The sequence below is a fragment of the Typopeltis vanoorti genome, chromosome 15 (assembly GCF_054136105.1).
Source record: "Typopeltis vanoorti isolate ZY-2024b chromosome 15, IOZ_Tvanoo_1.0, whole genome shotgun sequence".
In the NCBI taxonomy this organism is placed as follows: Eukaryota; Metazoa; Arthropoda; class Arachnida; order Uropygi; family Thelyphonidae; genus Typopeltis; species Typopeltis vanoorti.
This window is the reverse complement of record NC_143563.1, coordinates 59,119,281-59,139,583: the sequence shown is the minus strand read 5'-3', so window position 1 is coordinate 59,139,583 and position 20,303 is coordinate 59,119,281. Positions and strand designations below refer to the sequence as shown.

The 20,303-nt window shown below is 36.5% G+C and overlaps 1 protein-coding gene across 3 annotated transcripts in view; it reads left to right on the top strand.

The window, feature by feature from the left end:
• Window positions 1-2,582: 2,582 nt before the first annotated feature.
• Window positions 2,583-20,303, top strand: part of LOC150098790 (nuclear transcription factor Y subunit alpha-like) — a 162,907-nt gene continuing 145,186 nt past the window's right edge. Inside the window, exon 1 of one of the 3 annotated variants that reach the window (XM_090405099.1) lies at window positions 2,583-2,866. The gene's annotated coding sequence lies outside the window, so the exon portion shown is untranslated. Of the gene's footprint in view, window positions 2,867-2,930; window positions 3,003-20,303 lie in introns of those variants that run through there. The other 2 variants (XM_090405101.1, XM_090405100.1) reach the window with 2 other exon arrangements.

Here is a 20,303-nt window from a genome sequence, read left to right as displayed (position 1 = left end):
AACTTCATTTAAGATATATATATTCTCTTTTGCTACCGCAACATCTAACATTCTTAATTCGCGTTTTTTTAAATCTTTGAATAACAGATATTTCAGTGCTGAAAATTTTGTGAACTGATCCCTCGGTGTCCAAAAGTTTGATAGGGCTAGCATAGCCTTATCCTACTTCCTACAGGGAATAAAAAGGGTTAGCAAATTCTGGTTGGAAAACAAAGGTAGGTTAGCAAAAGTGTTGAAAATTCTGGAACAGTGAGCCATTCTCTCCCCCTCCCCAACTAACAACATTGGCTTTGATGCTGTATACTGTGTCATAGAAACATCTCAAAGCAGCTTTGTTTGAAAGGTTGTCAGGTCCAATAATATCGCTACAGGACCACTTTAAATTCTCAAATGGGTTCAGTGAAAGTTGCTTCTGGAGTACCAAAAAAATCATAGTTTTGCCAATCATACTCTAACAGCACACTGTTTTGATATCCGAAGTAGTGTTCTAATGATCGTTGAAATTCCTTGACTGTTAACACAGTGTTAGTTAGATTTATTCAAATCCGCATGATAATGATCAACATCGCTATCGTTTAGTCCATGGGTTCCCAACCGCTGGTACTCATACCCCCGGGGATACGTGCTGGGTCATTCAGGGGTACACGATAAATAATCAGTAATGGCGGAAAAACGGATTTAAGACTGTATATTACATTTTTTGAGGCACTGAACAAAAGTGTCAGTATTTAAAAACAGCTATTTTAAAAACAAGAGATATAATTTATAAAAATGGGTTTAAAAGGGGTAAATAAGTCGGAAAAGGTTGGGAACCACTGGTTTAGTCAGAAATTCAGGTTTTGCTCCATTTCTTCATTACATATACTTTCCATGGTTGTGACTTATTGTAATCGTACTTTTGTCCCTTATTGAAAACCTATTATCAGACTTTTAGCAGCAACCCACAATCCACGTTCTGTTCTAAACCTTAACAAATTTTCCTTCCTTTCATTGAGTAGTTTTTTTTTTTTCATATCCGTTTCTCGACTACTATCGACTCAACTATTAATCTTATTAATATTACGTACTCAAGTTTTCTATTAATATAATCCTTATTTGTTTCAATTCTTCAAGAGTATGTAATAATATAATATTCGACGTCCAATGATCTTTTAATTAAAGAGTTGAAATGATTAGTTTGTTATTCTGAGAACAGCTTATTTTATGTTCGCAGAAGTCCCAGTTTGAATTTAAAAATATTATGTCATTTTGAAAATCGTAAAGTAACAGCATTGTATTTTTATATGAAATATTTATTTCTAAAAAATAATAAAATACATTTTTTTTGTTTTAATTAAAAACTGGTCAACTGACAAACTTTTATAGAGGTATTGTCAGAAAATTGTGGGAAATAAAGATTGGAAAAACTTTTTTTAACAAATCATGCTGCTCTGGTTAAATTATTTATTCAAAGGAGTCACTGAATTATTCCTCTCCCTGGCGTCAGAAAGCTTAGTTTCATGCTGACCACAACATTAAGTCATAATCGAAGTGTATCTTTTATATATAATTATTGGCTACTTCTACATATTTGAATACTGCATGAACATATACAGTAGTAGCTGTAAAATTTGAATTTGCTTTTCTTTAAATTTTTTATATTTTTATTTTCCAAAGAATTTATGGTGGTTTTGAGATAACAACTCAGTTGGTCATTTTGGAGAAAAGCAAGTGGAGAAAAACTAGTTATCTCCATAACTAGCTTTTTTTTTCTTCTTTTTTCTTTTACATTAATAAATCTTAACAATTTCCAATAGCTTCGCTTTTCTCATTTCCTTAAATGAAATCTACATTACTTGTATACAGATTTGAAAGATGATTGGTGGTTTTGAGATAACACCTCAGTTGGTCATTTTGGAGAAAAGCAAGTGGAGAAAAACTAGTTATCTCCAGAACTAGTTTTTTTTTTCTTTTACATTAATAAATCTTAACAATTTTCAATAGCTTCGCTTTTCTCATTTCCTTAAATGAAATCTACATTACTTGTATATAGATTCGAAAGATGATTAGAGCCATGCAAACAAAACACGAGAAAACAATTAAATGGTAAGAAACTTTGTTTAATGAATTGTGAAATATTACAAAACTGGTGGAAGAAGTATATAATTCGACAGTATTTGATGAAATACTTAAAAGTTTTCTAAGTATAATATATTTCCATACGTTTTTATTTGATTTGATTTAAGATTTTCTTATCAGCGTGAGTATGGGTCCTGACAACTTTTTATTTTTTTCTACCGTTAGAAATTTATATTATTATATTATATATTCAGGAATGCATTTATACAATATTGGAGCCTTCAAATATATCGTGATTTATGGAACAGTTATTCCTGGTTGAAAACTACCATAAATGGAAATGAGAAAAAAAAATGAAAAAAAAACTAACATAAAAAGAAAAAAAAATCGAATCGCCTCAAGCTTGAAACTACCCTTGGCGGAAGTTTATTCATGCTATTACATTTGTTGTCCTGGATTTCGATAACCCAACTTTCTGGCTTTTCCATTTACTACTTGTGCCCTTACACAATACAAAGGCTGTTTTCTCTATGTGTATGTGTGGGTATCTGTTTAGCTACGTGGTTACTTCGGTGGTTGTTAAATTTGAAAGCGCGTATTCTAGATTATGTAATTCCGTATTAATAACACTTACTGTTATATTTCAACAATAATTGTATAACTTTTCGTAAGAAAACAGTAATCCACGAAAGGGTAGAAACAGCACCAATAAAGGTGAAGCTCCTTGTTTTTATGACCGGTGATTCGTTGTCCATTGGTGCAGGATTTCCATAGCCAATCAAGAAGGGACCACTACGCTCCTACCAATGTAAGTTCACAAATTATCTTTGATTTTGGATACCGCATGCTTTCAGACCATGTGCCACATTATTCGAGTTGAACAGTAGTCATATTTAGGTGTTGGATTGTTGCCGAATACACTTTTCAATATGTGATACTGAAGGGTAAAATGGCGATGTCTGTTCCTGTCAGTAGTGCTTATTACCATCGCGTCAGAGACAAAGGAGGACACTTCGCTATCGATAAACTAAAAGACAGTGGCTCGATGAGACCGTTGATAAAATATTTTCATATAGACGTTTACGTAATTTGTAATAGTTAATAATAATTAATACGTGTTGCATAATGTACTAGTAACCAAGAAGTGTTTTGAATTTGTTTCGGTTGTAATTCTGATACATAATGCCATCCATTTTGCATCCGAGGTGTTCCGGTTTTTCATTAAAGGACGAATGACGTGTACTTCCCAGTAAAATAATAAAAGTAGAATAATAAATACTCATCGGTGTTTTCCATTGTTTGTGCCGTTAATTTTATATGCTAATATTTTGTCGAACGTGTATATTACACACACATCTATACGTATGTACATATACTGTATGCGTGTCATTATGAACTGCCATTATTCCATGTAATGCGTTGTTTTTAAAGAATGCGTGTGAATATGTGCACAGTAAAATCAGGTATTCGGGAACGATTACTAGACTAATGAAAAGTTCATAAGAAATATATGCGCTACCTTCGTTTCTATGTATTTTACATAGTTGCTGACACTAATTACACTCGAAATAAATTTGGTTTGGTTTTTGGTTATAATCAACTCACCTGTAGTAATTTTTCCCCCCTCTCTGCTTGACATGCGCTGAAATCTTAAATATGCTATTTTGATGTGATGCCACCCACACAATATTCGACCATATCAATTTTGATTTGTATCAGTTTGCTGATTATGCCATTTTTCTTGTTATCTGCCAACCTTGATATTCTTTGTGAACGGCATTCTTAGGACATCGAAAATATTACAATCCATATTAATCTATATACAACTGCATATTTTATTATTGAATCACCATGAGCTTTATTAAAACTTGAGTAAATCATTTTGTAACAAATGATTACCTCAGTGTTATAAATTTAATAATTGCTCATAACACTTCATATCATACCAAGAGTTGTGAGCTGTTATTTAATAACTAATCAAACTATTAGTAATTATTTATATGGAGTTGTATTTATCTTTAAATACAGGTAGGAATAAATCCTATGTCCCTTCTCCCTTGTACAGTTTGAGTAGACAAAATAGAAATATTTCCCCAAACTTCTTAAGAAATGTGGTTAGCATATCTGCTCTCCAGCCGTTTGTGATTGTCTAAAAATGCTGGTGGTGGGTAGTTGGTGGATTGAGTAGTGGAGATGGAGAGTTGTAGAGTAGGTATTCCCCTTTCGATGGGTCTTTGATAAACCCATTGAAAGATGTGTTTATCAAAGACTTAGAGGTGTCACATAATAATAAATACAAGGGAGTGGTTGTCACTTTAGTATGACAGTGTAAATTATGCACTTTGGGCTAAAGATTGTGTACTATCTGTTATTATCAATAGGTTATCAGTATACCATCACTTTCTAGCATCTAGAAAGTGATAGTGGAAAGGATGTAAAAGTTCACGTTGCAACAGTAGATGCTGAAAAACAAAGAAATAAGAACAAGGAGGTTATCTCCATAAGGCCTTGATACATCAATATTTAAAGTTGCTGACTTGCTTTATTGAGGATGATGAGATGGTGGAAGTGATTCATAAGTTGGTAACCAAGATGATATTAGGATCGGAATGCTTCATAAAGTTACTACAGAGTTTGTAGAATAGATTGAGAAGAAAGTTCTTGTTATATGATGTGGGTAAGGAACAGAGGGGTAATTAAGGATAAGTATGATAGACATTATATGAATAACGGTGGTAATGTTATCCACAAGGAGTCTTTGCACTCCATGGAGCTGCCTGGTCAATAATATGATACATATCAAATGGTGACAGTTAAAACCATTATTAATGGAAATCAGCATGAGTTTGTTAGTAATCTTAGTAATTTGATTAGATTTCCTTTAAAAAAAAATAAGGGAAAGGCACATTAATCATTCAATTGTTCGTGATGTTCCTCTTATCTGATTTTTTGATCGATGCCAGTCGAGGCTCTGTGCTTTGACCTACATTCTCAACATCACTGGTCATCTCTCACCAATGCCATTTCCTATTCATAGTTTTGCTAATGATAGTACTTTCTATTCCTCTCTGGCATTCATGTAACCTTGTAGTACTTGGATGACTCGAGCTTCAGTTTCTTTTATCATGAATACTAATATCTTCTAGCCATTCTCAAGTGTAGTGAAGATAATTTAGTAAATTTGAATGATACCAAAACACTTTCCTATTTTAATTCTTGAAAGAAAGAAAGACTATGCTTCATTTTGTGATAACTCTTCAGCTTTCAGAAAGATTGGTACTCTTTTTCCATTATGTATGTTATTTCTCTTCTATTCAACTCAACACTTGATAAAACCCACACCCACCCACCCAACCATAGAATGTTGGCTCACATATGTGGTGTTGCATCAGAAACTTCCTTCAGAATGCTAGATTGTATCTAGAAGTTTTTTAGATGACCCTTTTCTCACTGACTCCCTGTTCATTTGCTTTCCCATAGATGCTCTGTTTCTGCACTGTCTTTTCCATAGGTATTTCCATGGATGTTGCTCCACTGAATTATGCATGGACAACGTTTGGTCACTTTTTCTTTATATTCCCTCCAGAATGTTTTTTTTGCAGCTCCTGCTGATAAAGGTTTTTCCACATCCTAGACAGGATTCAAACCCAGGTCATTCCATATAGAGGACTGTGTCAAACTTGATTGAGCAAAGTGCAAAGATTGAACATTGTGCAAAGTTATTACTGTTATGAGCATCTCCATGGAGTCGACTCATTGTAGGAGACTCACACTGACTATTATTGACACAATACCTATCATTGTGTCAGTAATCTCCTTACAAGATAGTGATCCTGTGAACAAGGCTCTCCATCTCACTTGTCCTTTCTTTCAGTAAGTTCAAGTTCAAATCCAGGTATTGATCTAACCAGAGTTATTATTTTTGCACCAAGCATTGTAGGGGCTGCTATTTTACATGATATAATACCTATCATATTTCTCCTTAAAATTATTCACTGTTGGGGCACTTGCAACCATATCTCTCAATCCATTCCATGTATTCAGCACTCCAAGCAAAGAACCTAGTCTGTGCACAACTTTACTAACCACACACTAGCACAACTTCCAGGGGGGGGGTGACTCCTTTTTCTTCCCACACTCTTCATGTATTGAAATCCCTTTAGTAAAGTATACATTTTTATCATGTTCTCCTTTTCCTCTGCATGCCAACTAAACTTTGCAACTCACGCATACTTTTAGGAATCATTTTACAGACCTGTCACGAGCTTGGTCACTCATTTCTGAATCCTTTCCAGCTCTTGATCTTCCAGAAATCCACATGACCAATTCTGTGAGAAGTAGTCAAGATGTGACCAAATCATAGCTTAATAAATAGTGATAATAATAACCTCTGTCTTTGCTTGTCACTGTGTTCTTCAGCATCCAAGTAATCCTTTAAGCTGTTTTGCCAACTTTTGCAATATTTCCTCTAAACTTCAAATCTTTATCCACCATCCCCAGATCCCTAGCCTTATTAATTTCCTGTAATTCAGTGCCATCAGTATGATACAAAGTATGTATGTTATCTTTTCATACTGAAATTCTTAACTGTACATGCTGCAACATTAAATTGACAAACCCCTCTTCTTCGCATTATATCCTGCTTGGTGCAGGGTCTGCTCTTTTACATGATGCAACTTTAAGTGATCCCAATCGGCTTGTTGCAGAGCCTGGGGAGGGGTAGATTGTGCATTCATGGGGCCACTTTGCCTGTTTTGAGGGATGAAAAACCTGAGTTACCGAGAGAAAAAAGCCCTCCACCTCCATATGAGACCAGCTGACTCACCTTGTGAGATAAAGGCATATAAGTTATGACCATCCTTCACAACTTATGTCTTTATCATATCTTACTTCCCCCATCCACAAAACTCTACATTTTGCATTTTTTTTTTTTTTAAATAACAAAACCTGTGGTGCATTCATAATTAGAAGAAACACACGTATAAACCACAGTGAAAATTATTTAATTGTAAATATTTCATCCTAAGTATCTTAGGACACCATCAGTACAATATTTAAACAAAAATGAGGAATAACATACAGTTAGGGCGCATGATTACAATAGAATCTCATGAAAATGTGCATAACGTGCTAAAGTAGTACAAAAAAAAAAAGTTAATTATTTAACACAGTTTTTATTATTATTATTAAAACAAGACCTCATGGAGTCAAAGACTCATCTAGGAGGTCCTTTTATCTCACACACATCTCATCATACCGGGTCTTAAACACATTCAAACTCCTTGCAGACACCACACTCTCAGGCAAGGCATTCCAATCATTCACAACTCTGCACGAAAAAAACCTGCCTCTCACTCCCCTACTCACACCCTCTTTATACAGTTTTCAGGTATGACCTCTGGTTCTCCCCTGATCTCCCACTATTCTCTGTAGAACTTCTCCACCATTGATCCTATAACAACCCCTTACCAACTTGTAGGTCTCTATCATATCTCCCCTCTTCCTTCTCTCCACTAGACTCTGCAAATTACATCTTTTCAATCTTTCCTCATACTCGACATTCCAGAGGTCAGAAACTATCTTAGTCAGTCGCCTTTGCACCCTTTCCAACATCTCTTCATCCTTCTGAAAACCAGGTGACCAAATCTGGGCACAATAGTCCATGTGTGGCCTAATCAAAGCCTTATACAATGGAACAAGAATCTCCCTACTTCTACACGTCAGTGTCTTCCTCATCATTCCCAGAAGTCTTTGTGTTGTCTTCACAATTTTGGCGATGTGTCCCCTAAATTTTAGATCCTTATCCACTATCACTCCCAGATCTCTTATTTCCTCTACTTCCAACAATACAGGGTGTTCGGGATAAATTTGACAGTTTCGTAAGGAAAAAGAAAATCTTCTTTGTATCTATTAAATTTAATGAATTGAACAAAAAAACATTACAGGCAGAGTTAATTACAATACTATCAACAAGATTTACTCAAAATAACCACCATTAGCATCGATCACAGCTTCAATTCTGCTTCGAACCTCGAACAAGCTGATGCTACAGTCTCCCTGGGAAGGGCCGCAAAAACTGTTTTAATTTTATCCATTAACTGGGCTTTTGTATTACTGGAAGTGCGATTGGTGTCTTTTTCAACTGCGCCCCATACAAAATAATCCATGGGGTTAAGGTCTGGGGAGTTTGGAGGCCAAACATTTGGACTGGTGAAGTCGTAGAAATTTTCAGACAACCATTTTTGACTTTTCCCAGAGGTGTGGCAAGGGGCCGAATCCTGCTGCCATACATACGGCCTACTATTGGCTACCCTTGTTATCCAGGGCTTGACTACAGTTAGCAACTCCACGAACAAAGCCCGAATTCCAATGCCAGTGTTCTTCAACACCTGTTCCTGCAGATTTGCGAGGAATTCTGCTGTACGAATGCAATCAGATCGTCTGCTAGGGATCTTTCTTCTTGCTACATCCTCGTAGTCACCATTGCAAGTCTCTAGTTCATGCCCGATTGTTTTTACTGTATTCAGGGAGCATTGGGCAGCAGTCGTAATATCCTTATTTTGATGGCGGGCACGAATCATCATGATACAAGTTATTCTCTTCCATGATTCAGGTGGGTTCCAGCTATCCATCCTTTCTGACATCTTGTATATGAATGAAGAAGGGTCCAAACTTTTAAATGAAGAGAAGTGTGTGTTAATACATGTAACTTACGGAAAAATATAATTAATTATAAATATGTCAAATTTATCCCGAACACCCTGTATATTCTCACCAAGCATAAATTCTGCATCCCATCTTTGTTTTCCAAATTTTAAAACCTTACATTTTGCAACATTGAACTCGCATCCCCATTTGCTTGCCCAATCACTCAATTTATTCAAGTCTTCTTGCAAGGCCACAACATCTTCACTACTCTTTATGGTTCGTCCCAACTTTGCATCATCTGCAAACAACTGAATATCTCCATCCAAATCTTCGCCAATATCATTAATATACAAGTTAAATAGTAATGGCCCTAAAACAGATCCCTGAGGCACTCCACTAGTGACTTTCCTTTTCCTGGATATTGCACCCCCATACACAACTTGTTGATACCTATCAGATAGCCAGTCTCCAATCCAATGCACTAATCTAATATCCAACCCCATCTGCTCTAGTTTGACTGTCAACTTATCATGAGGTACTCTATCAAAAGCTTTTGCAAAATCCAAGTATATTACTGTGTATCCTTCTCCTCTGTCCAAGGATGCAGTCACTTTATTGTAATAAGTAAGTAGATTACTAAAACACGACCTCCCTTTAGCAAATCCATGCTGTCCATCAAAGATTGTACCATTGTTGTCAACCCAACTCTGGATCCTAGTTCTCACAAGCTTCTCCAACAACTTAACCACAACACCTGACACACAGATAGGCCTATAGTTTGATGCTTGAGTTCGATCACCTCCTTTATGAAGTGGCACAATCTTGCCCTCCTTCCACTCTTTAGGGACTTGACCAAGTGCAAGACTCGTATTAAAAAAATATGTCAAGGCAGGTGTCAACACTCTGGCACATTCCTTCAGAATACGCAGTGATATATTATCAAGTCCCACAGCCTTATTTACATCTAGTTTACTCAACTCCCCAAACACCTCTTGCTCACTTACAGTCAGTCTCTCCTCCCCATCATCAACTGCTCTTAATCTCTCCACGAAGTCACATTCACAAGATTGAAAGAATGAACTGCTCATTAAGTATCTCCACCACACATTCTGCAACAGCTGTCTTTATACCATTTCCTCCAATCAATGTCATCCTTCCATAATCATTCTTTCTTTTGCTGGCTACATATCGAAAGAACTCCCTACGATTCTTTTTAGCTTCATTAGCTAACTGCTGTTCATACCTCTCTTTAGCTACTCTCACCAACCAAGTCACTCTCCTTGCCTGGTCTTTGTAGAACTCATGAAATTGGTTACTTCCACTTCTCTTATGCTGCCTCCACAATGCCCTTTTTCTCTGTATTGCATGCTTAATCTCTTTATTCATCCATCTCACACCTAACTTATTTAACCTTCTCACTCGTGCTATACACTTAGACATTGCATCCACTAAATATTTTTTGAAAATCCCCCAAGCTGCATTGATCTCTTTTCCAGCTAACTCCTCATTCCATGCTACACCTGCAAGCTGTCTCCTGAGCTCTTCATAATCATCCCCCTTGTAGTTCCACATATACCCTTTTTTCACAGGGGTCCTTACACTGCTGGCAACCACCCAAGTAATCACCTCATGGTCACTTTCACCAATTGTATGATAATTTCCCATACTTTAGGAATAGTAAGAACATCGTTGCGGTTTAGGTTTGGTCTGTGTAGTAGGGCTTCAGAACTTTCTTTATATAAACGTTCATGTTTAAATAAAGATCTATGTAAAAGTTTAGCCTTTTCCCAATGGATCCTATGGTTTGGATTTTCAATTCCGTGTTGAGAGAGGCCAGATTTCTGCGGTTTAAGAAGACGAATGTGGTCTTGATGTTCCGAGATGCGTTTCTGAATAGACCTACCTGTCTGTCCAAAGTAAGATAATTTGCCTGAGCATGGAATCTCATAAACACCAGGTAACATCAAGGGTGAGAATTTGTCCTTAGGAGAAGGTAATAAGTTGTAAATTTGGTTGATAGGTTTGTAAGTAGTGGCAAAATTGTATTTCTTCATAATTGTAGAAAGACGTTCTGAGATGCCTTTAACGTAAGGTATGGGAATCCTATGCACTTCTTCCTGTCTGGTTTGATGTATGCAGAAGTGACTGATGATTTTTTGAGTTGTTTTGGGATTATATCCATTTAGAATGGCTGTATTTTTGATAACTTCTAATTCCTGGTTTAAAGATTCTTCAGAGGAGCAGAATTTGTGTGCTCTGGAAACTAGTGATTTAATAATGCCAGATTTCTGAGATGGATGATGAGCAGAAGAATTGTGAATGTAGCGACCTGAGAATGTAGGCTTGCGGAAGACGGAAGTGGCGATGGAACCATCTTCTTTTCTTTTGATGTGTAAATCCAAAAAAGAGATACCCTGTGGAGATTCTTTTTCTAACGTAAAGTTGATGCGATGATGAAGAAGATCAATTTTATCTAGAAACAGTTGTAATTCAGGTTCGGGATGATTCCATACTGCAAATACGTCATAGACATATCTTAGCCAAATTTTTGGTTTGGGTTCAAAAGTGAATATTTTTTCCTCAAGGTGTTCTAGAAACAAATTTGCTAGATTTGGTGATAAAGGAGATCCCATTGCTGTTCCTTCCTCTTGCTTGTAAATTTGACCTTTCCAGGTGAAGTAACCTGATGCAATAACAAACTTGAACAATTCAACTATATCAGCTGGAAATTTTTGAGTTAGTAATTCTATTGTTTCTTTATGGGGAATGTTAGTGAAGAGGGAGACAATGTCGAAGCTGATTAACAAGTCAGTTTTTGATAGTTGAATGTCTTTAATTTTTGTGTGAAACTCAGTAGAATTTTTGATTGATGAGACTGAGTGGCCTATGTGAGGGCGGAGAAGGTTAGATAAGAATCTTGATAACTTGTACGTTGGACAGCCGATACAGTCTACGACAGGTCTAAGTGGAACATTAGTTTTGTGTAGCTTAGGTAAGCCATAAATTCTAGGAGGTCTTGCATGGTATGTCTTAAGTTTTTTGATTGTTTGTTCATCTAAGGAGGAAGTTTAATTAAGTAGCTTATTTAATTTTCTGAGCTGATAAAGGAAATACCACTGTGGTTCTTGATACCAATTCATATGACCGAAAAATTAATTTACTTCTTCAAGATCGTAATACTTACTCCAAATTGGATTTTGATCCTACGAATCGTCAACTCAGAAAATTAAATAAGCTACTTAATGAAACTTCCTCCTTAGATGAAGAAACAATCAAAAAACTTAAGACATACCATGCAAGACCTCCTAGAATTTATGGCTTACCTAAGCTACACAAAACTAATGTTCCACTTAGACCTGTCGTAGACTGTATCGGCTGTCCAACGTACAAGTTATCAAGATTCTTATCTAACCTTCTCCGCCCTCACATAGGCCACTCAGTCTCTTCAATCAAAAATTCTACTGAGTTTCACATAAAAATTAAAGACATTCAACTATCAAAAACTGACTTATTAATCAGCTTCGACATTGTCTCCCTCTTCACTAACATTCCCCATAAAGAAACAATAGAATTACTAACTCAAGGATAAAATTGAATTTCATATTGAAAAGAATAACATGTAAGAAAGTTTTAAAGCGAATAAAAGTTGAGCAGCTCTCAGATGTAAACTGTAGACTAAAATACAGAAATATTATTGAAAAGAAAATGAAAGAGTTTGAGAACAGGAATCAAACCTTGGAGATTCAGTGGCAAACTCTGAAGGAAACATTGATTGATTCTGCCAGAGAGGCATGTGGTGAGGTTGTGTGCAAAGATAAAAAAATCAGAACTCCCTGGTGGACACAGGAAGTTAAAGAGGCAGTGAAGGAAAAGAAGAAAGCATATCAAAAGTTCCTGGCAAATAAGTCAGCTTTTACTCTTACAGAATACAGAGATAAATGTAAGAAAGCTAAACAGTGTGTAAAACTAGCTAAACAAAAGTCATGGGAGGACTTTGGCAAGAATATAGAAAATAAATATCAAGAAGGTGGCAAAATATTCTGGAGGTTGTTGAAGAAGCTTAGGAATGGAGGAAAGAGTGCTGTAAAAGGAATTAGAGATGATAAAGGTGAAATGAAAACAGGAGAAAAAGATATAATTGAAGTATGGAGTAATTACTTTGAAAAACTGCTAAATGAAACAAGCAGTGATGACAGCACAGTGATAAAAAACACTGACCAGGCATGCAGTCAGGAATACATATCCATACTTGAAGTAGAAAAAGCCATCAAAGGCTTGAAATGTGGAAAGGCAGCAGGAGTAGATGATATTCGACCAGAAATGCTGAAGTATGGTGGTATAAGAGTCTTACAGTGGCTGCATTGCATAGTTCAGAAAGCCTGGACAGAGGGACGAATTCCCGATGATTGGAGTAGAGCTCTCATAGTACCCATATATAAAAAGGGAAATAAAACTGAATGTGAGAATTACAGAGGTATTTCCCTACTGAGTGTTCCTGGCAAGATCTATGCAAGTATACTTGAGAAACGGTTGAGAAGAATTGTGGAAGAAAAGCTTGGTGAAGAACAAGCTGGATTCAGGCCAAATAGAGGCTGTCAGGATCAGATCTTCACTTTACGACAAATAGTCGAGAAAGCATGGGAATATAACAAAGATCTGTATTTAAGTTTTGTCGATTTGGAAAAGGCATATGACAAGGTGCCAAGAGAGAAGCTATTCAATACGCTGCAGTTATATGGTGTCAATGGGGCATTATATCAAGCAATACTTAGTCTTTATTTGAGTTGTGAGTCAGCAGTTAGAATTGAAGGAAGTACAGGAAGATGGTTTAATGTTAAATCTGGTGTGAGACAAGGATGTACATTATCCCCTCTGTTATTCATTATCTATATGGATCACATTATGAAGGAATGTGGTATTAAACCTGATATCAAAATTGGAGATGTTAATGTCAGCTCTTTGCTTTATGCGGATGATGTTATACTTCTAAATAAATCCGCTACAAGTCTGCAAGATTCTCTGACTAAATTGAATAGCTGTTGTAATAGATATGGTATGAAGGTCAGCAATAAAAAGACAAAGACAATGAAAATAGGCAGAATCATTGAAAATGTCAACTGTGTTGTGAATGGAGAACCTGTGGAACAAGTAAAACATTTCAGCTACTTAGGCACAATTTTTACTGAAGATGGTAAACTAAATATAGAAATAGACAACAGAATCAGCAAAGCTGGTATCGTGGGAAGTCAATTGAATAAATTCATATGGAATAAAAAAGAAATTAGTCGGAACACTAAATTAGCTGTATACAAGACTGTGTTCAAACCAATTTTAACTTATGGATCTGAGAGCTGGGTCAGAAGTAAAACACTTGACCAAAGACTAGAGACCGCAGATATGAGAGTCCTGAGAAAGATTAGAGGCGTGAACAGATGGCATCAATGGCAATATCATATTAAAAATGAGGATATTAGGAAAGAACTTGACATTGTCAGCATCCAGGAATGCGTTAGCAGAGCTAATCTCAGATGGTATGGTCACTTAAATAGAATGGGAGAGGAAAGATTAGCAAAACAAGTGTTCTCTGCCAGGTTGGCAGGAAAACAACCCAGAGGAAGACCAAGATATAGGTGGATTGATACGGTACAAAGTGCCTTAGACGATAGAAATATAAGATCTGATAATGTTGGAGTCTTGACAAGTAACAGACTGATTTGGAGGAAAATTGTAGATAGGAAGTTAGTAATGATGTAATTTTTTCATGTAGTACTGTCATATCCTGTACACCCCTTGAGGGTACATGGCAGGAATTTGATGATGATGATGATGAACTCAAAAATTTCTGTCTGATATAGTTGAATTGTTCAAGTTTGTTATTGCATCAGGTTACTTCACCTGGAAAGGTCAAATTTACAAGCAAGAGGAAGGAACAGCAATGGGATCTCCTTTATCACCAAATCTAGCAAATTTGTTTCTAGAACACCTTGAAGAAAAAATATTCACTTTCGAACCCAAACCAAAAATTTGGCTAAGATATGTCTATGACGTATTTGCAGTATGGAATCATCCCGAACCTGAATTACAACTGTTTCTAGATAAAATTAACCTTCTTCATCATCGCATCAACTTTACGTTAGAAAAAGAATCTCCACAGGGTATCTCTTTTTCGGATTTACACATCAAAAGAAAAGAAGATGGTTCCATCGCCACTTCCGTCTTTCGCAAGCCTACATTCTCAGGTCGCTACATTCACAATTCTTCTGCTCATCATCCATCTCAGAAATCTGGCATTATTAAATCACTAGTTTCCAGAGCACACAAATTCTGCTCCTCTGAAGAATCTTTAAACCAGGAATTAGAAGTTATCAAAAATACAGCCATCCTAAATGGATATAATCCCAAAACAACTCAAAAAATCATCAGTCACTTCTGCATACATCAAACCAGACAGGAAGAAGTGCATAGGATTCCCATACCTTACGTTAAAGGCATCTCAGAACGTCTTTCTACAATTATGAAGAAATACAATTTTGCCACTACTTACAAACAAAACAACCAAAACAAATCAACCAAATTTACAACTTATTACCTTCTCCTAAGGACAAATTCTCACCCTTGATGTTACCTGGTATTTATGAGATTCCATGCTCATGCAAATTATCTTACTTTGGACAGACAGGTAGGTCTATTCAGAAACGCCTCTCGGAACATCAAGACCACATTCGTCTTCTTAAACCGCAGAAATCTGGCCTCTCTCAACACGGAATTGAAAATCCAAACCATAGGATCCATTGGGAAAAGGCTAAACTTTTACATCGATCTTTATTTAAACATGAACGTTTATATAAAGAAAGTTCTGAAGCCCTACTACACAGACCAAACCTAAACCGCAACGACGTTCTTACTATTCCTAAAGTATGGGAAATTATCATACAAAACTGTGTTAAATAATTAACTTTTTTTTTTTTGTATTAGCACGTTTTCATGAGATTCTATTGTAATCATGCGCCCTAACTGTATGCTATTCCTAATTTTTGTTTAAATACTGTACTGATGATGTCCTAAGATACTTAGGATGAAATATTTACAATTAAATAATTTTCACTGTGGTTTATACGTGTTTCTTCTAATTACATTTTGCATTTCCTCCATCTTTCTTTATTTTCATTATTCCAGAAAACAGCATCTTGGTCAATTATCTCAGAACCCATTCCAGTATATTTTCTGATGGATGCAGGGATGATATTTAGGCCTCGGGAGGAGTGTAGTATCAGTGATGATAGGTATGGATAGGGTAGCGTATAGAGGAGTCATGTCCGAGAATGTGTGGGTTAGTGGGACTTGTTATAGAACAGAAATAAGCTTGTGTGTATGTTTACAAATGCTAGAAGTATTCAAAACAAGGGAATGAAATTGTAGCCTTGATAGTTTATTCACCCAAAAATTGTTGGTATGAGTAAGACATGGTTGAATGAGGATGACATTCTGACAGGCATAGAGATGGAGAAACATATAGTTTTATGTGAAGATAGACAAGACAAAAAGGGCGGAGGAGTGTTATTGATGATGGCAGAGGAGTTGTGCCCATCTAGGTTGGAGATGACAGGAGCAAATACTGACAGTAATTTTGAAGTAGTATTGCATGAAGTGGAGATGGAGGATGAAATGTTTAATAGACCTGGTAATGTGGAAGGCACTGAGAATGAAATGTTTAGACAAATTAGTCTGGCTAATATGAAAAGGTTGATCATTATGGACAATTTTAATTATGGTACTGAAATGAAGAGACAGCATTAGGAACCAAAGAGAATGAATTTCTTGAGTTTTTAAAGGATGGCTACCTTAAGCAGTATAACAGAGGCTGCACATAGATCAAGGGTCTGGAATTTGATTATTTCATCAGAAGATGTAAGTGAAGTGTCACATCTTCCTACAGTTGGTGAAAGTGTCCATTAAGTGATCACTTGGTGGTCAGCCATATCAGGACTTTGTGAGAAAGGGTTATGTGTGGAACTATTAGGTGATTGATTATGACAAACTCAGGTGATTGCTTGCAGCGATATCATCGAATGAGGAATTGGATGGGAAGGAAATCACTGCTGCCTAGTCTCTTACTCAGCAAGTATCTGACAGAGACAATGACTGAGTGTGTATTCCAAAGGTCAGGAGATTAAATAAGGGAGGTGTAAAATGGATGACTGAAGAAGTGAAACATGCAGTCTGAAAGCAAAAAGCATTGTGGAGGCAGCACAAGATGAGTAGAGATAACCATTTACATGAGGAGTACATAAAGCAAGGAAGGTGATTCACTTGGTAAGGGTAGCAAAAGTGCAGTATGAGCAGCATTTAGCGAATGACACTAAAAGAAATTCTAGGGAGTTTTTTTTTTTTTTTATACGTGTCCAGTAGAAGAAAGAATGTTTATGGGAGGATGATGTTGGTCATTGATAAGGGGAGAATGAAAACACTGAGGAGGATATAGTAGATATGTTTAATGAGCATTTCATTAAAGTATTCCATCTTTGTGATTGTAACATAATGCAGAACTTGAGAGCAGTGGGAATGGGGGGAGGAAAACCAATAATGGTGAGTTAGCAGGAGGTATATGAGGAATTGAGTGAACTTGATGTCAACAAGGCCATGGGACTTGATGGTATATCGCTGCTTGTCTTGAGGGAATGTTTCAGGTAGATAACAACTTTAATCTACATTTTTAACATGGGTTCCAAAGGAGTAGGAAAGACGGCAGAATTGTTCCGCTTCATAAGGGGATGATAAGACTAATACTTCGAATTATAGGATTATCTGCTTGTCTGGAGTCGTGGTCAAGGTGTTGGAGAACTGCAAGTGATGACCATGATTCAGAACTGGGTTGACAGCAGTAGAATTCTCCTTAATGGGCAGCATGTGTATGCTAAAGGAAGATCGTCTTTTAGCAGTCTGCTTATTTATAATAACGAGGTGAATATATTGGAAAAGCAGGATACATATACAGTAGTATATTTAGATTTTTCAAAGGCTTTGATAAATTGCCACATGACAAACTAGTAGTTAAATTGGAACAGATAGGGTTGGAGAGTAATTAGGGCATTGGATTGGAGATTGGTTGTCTGATAGGTATCAGCAGGTTGTGTTTGAGGGAGTGATAACCCAGAAGAAGATTGTCACTAGTGATAACCCGAGGGGTCTGTTTTGGGGCCATTATTTTTTAATTTGTATGTAAAAGACATTGGAAAGGGTTTAAATGGTGATATACAGTTGTTTGCAGGATGATATAATGTTGGGGAGTGTTATGAAAAGTAGAGCAGATGATGCAGATAATAGACTCTCTGAATGGGTAACGTGTGTATGTGTGAGAGAGAGAGAGAGGATGTTATCAGTTTTATGTGGCAAAGTGTAAGGTTCTCAAATTTGGGAAGCAAAAAAAAAATCTTAAAGATCATGAAAGATCTGGTGGGGGGGGAATGGTGGATAGGGACTTGAAATTTCATGGACATTTTGCTAAAATTGCAAGGACAACACAGCAGATTATGGGGATGATGTGGAGAATGCTGATGTGTAAAAGTAAGGATGTTTTGATTTCATTGTACAAGACTTTGATCAGGGACTGCATATGGATTATTGTGCACAGATTTAGCTGCCTGGTTTTCGAAAAAGTTGTTGAGTTGTTGGAGAAAGAGTTCAAAGACAATTCACTAAGTCGGTTTCTGGTCTCTGGAATGTGAAATATGAGGACAGAGTTTGCACATGCAGTATCCTCATGACTTGGCTACCTGTTTCTATTTCTTTCATCAAATGAAAGAAATAGAAATAGGCAGTTTTACAAGCAGAAGGAAGTTTTTTCATTTGGTGGTTGCAAAGTAAATTATAGCTGGCAAGAAATTTATTTCTTGTTTATTTCTTTACTTAAGTATAAGCAAGGTTTGTGTGTAAAGTATCTTCATGACTAAGTTTCTTGTATATGAAAACTGTTAACTTCACATAAACAGAACAAGTGAAACTTTTTAAAAACCATCTCTGAACCAGCGCATTTTACTAATAAGGTGATACACCTTTTTACTACTTATATATGGAAAACATATGGCTTTTGCATTGATTCAACCTTGGTGTTATCTTTCTAGGTCTTACTCCCACTGACAAGATATCAATAAAGGTCTCAATTGGTCTGGGTAGTGGCTCTTCCTATGCTGTTTATGCATTATGGGATACTGAGGCAAATGATGTGAGGTCAGTGGCTTCTATATAAAAGTAGCCAAGTCATGAGGATACTGCATGTGCAAACTTTGTTTGCTTACACTTGGGTGAAGGATTAAACAAGAATATAATTTCTTATCAAATTATAATTCACACATCAGAGTGCACTTCAAAGACTGGAGAAACATCTGATCGGTAAAGAGGAGAAAGTTCAAGGAAAGAGTCAGGTGAGTGCGGAAGAATATTAAAGGAGCATGGTTATTATCTTCGTGACCAGGTTTCTTGTATATGAAAGCTGTTGACTTCATATAAACAGAACAAGTGAAAAACTTTCAACAACTATCTTTGAACCAGTGCATTTTACTAGTAAGGTGATACACTTTAAGGTGATAAAAGAAATGAATGAGGAACAGTTTGGATTCTGAACCAACAGAGGAACTAGAGAGGCTATAACTTGTCTAAGAATTATTGGGGAGAAAACACTAAACCATGGTGGAAAGTTGTTTTTGGGATTTCTAGATTTTGAAAAAGCCATTTGATACAGTGAAACATAAAAGGCTTTATGACATTCTAGAAAATATTGATATTGACTCTTATGACTTGGAAATTTTAAAGAGATTATATTGGTCACAAACAGTGTCAGTATTGTAAATGGAGAGGAAACAGGAGAATTCCAGGTGGAGAGAGGAGTTAGACAAGGATGCAAGTTATCACCATTATTGCTTAATCTTTATAGTTTATTTATTTATTCGTATGGAGTTTCTTCACTTTTTCTCCCCCTGTCCCTACTGGGGCGAGTTGAGCCCCCTCATGGGGGAGTTAAGTATTTATAACTGCACATCAGTGTGTGTGTTCACGGGGCCAGTTTGCATGGTTGCGAGATGAAAAACCCCAGATAAACTGTTGGAAAAAACCCTGCTGTCCACGCCCAAGACCGGCTAACTTGGCTATGGCTGACGAAGATCCTAAAGTTCCTCACGTCACCGACTGGAATCGAACCTAGGACACTCCTTCCCCTGGCATATGGTTGTGAAGCGCATAGCCACCATGCTAATAGTGAACAGATGCTTAGAGAGGCACTTGAGGATGTAGAAGAAGGAATAAAAATAAATGAAAGAATCATTAATAACTTAAGATATGCGGATGATGTAGTGGTGATGGCAGAAAGTGAAAATGGATTACAACAAATTGTTCAAAGAATTGAAAACTCTTGTAAAGAGTACGGACTAAGGATTAACACAAAGAAGACCAAGATAATGTTAATGGGCAGAAAAATGGGAGATAATGTAAAGATAAGATGTGGAGGAAAGATTTCAGTATTCAGGTAGCTGGATCTCAGAAAAAGTAACTTCAGAGTTGGACATTAGAAATAGAATAGGCAAAGCTAAATCGGCATTTATGGA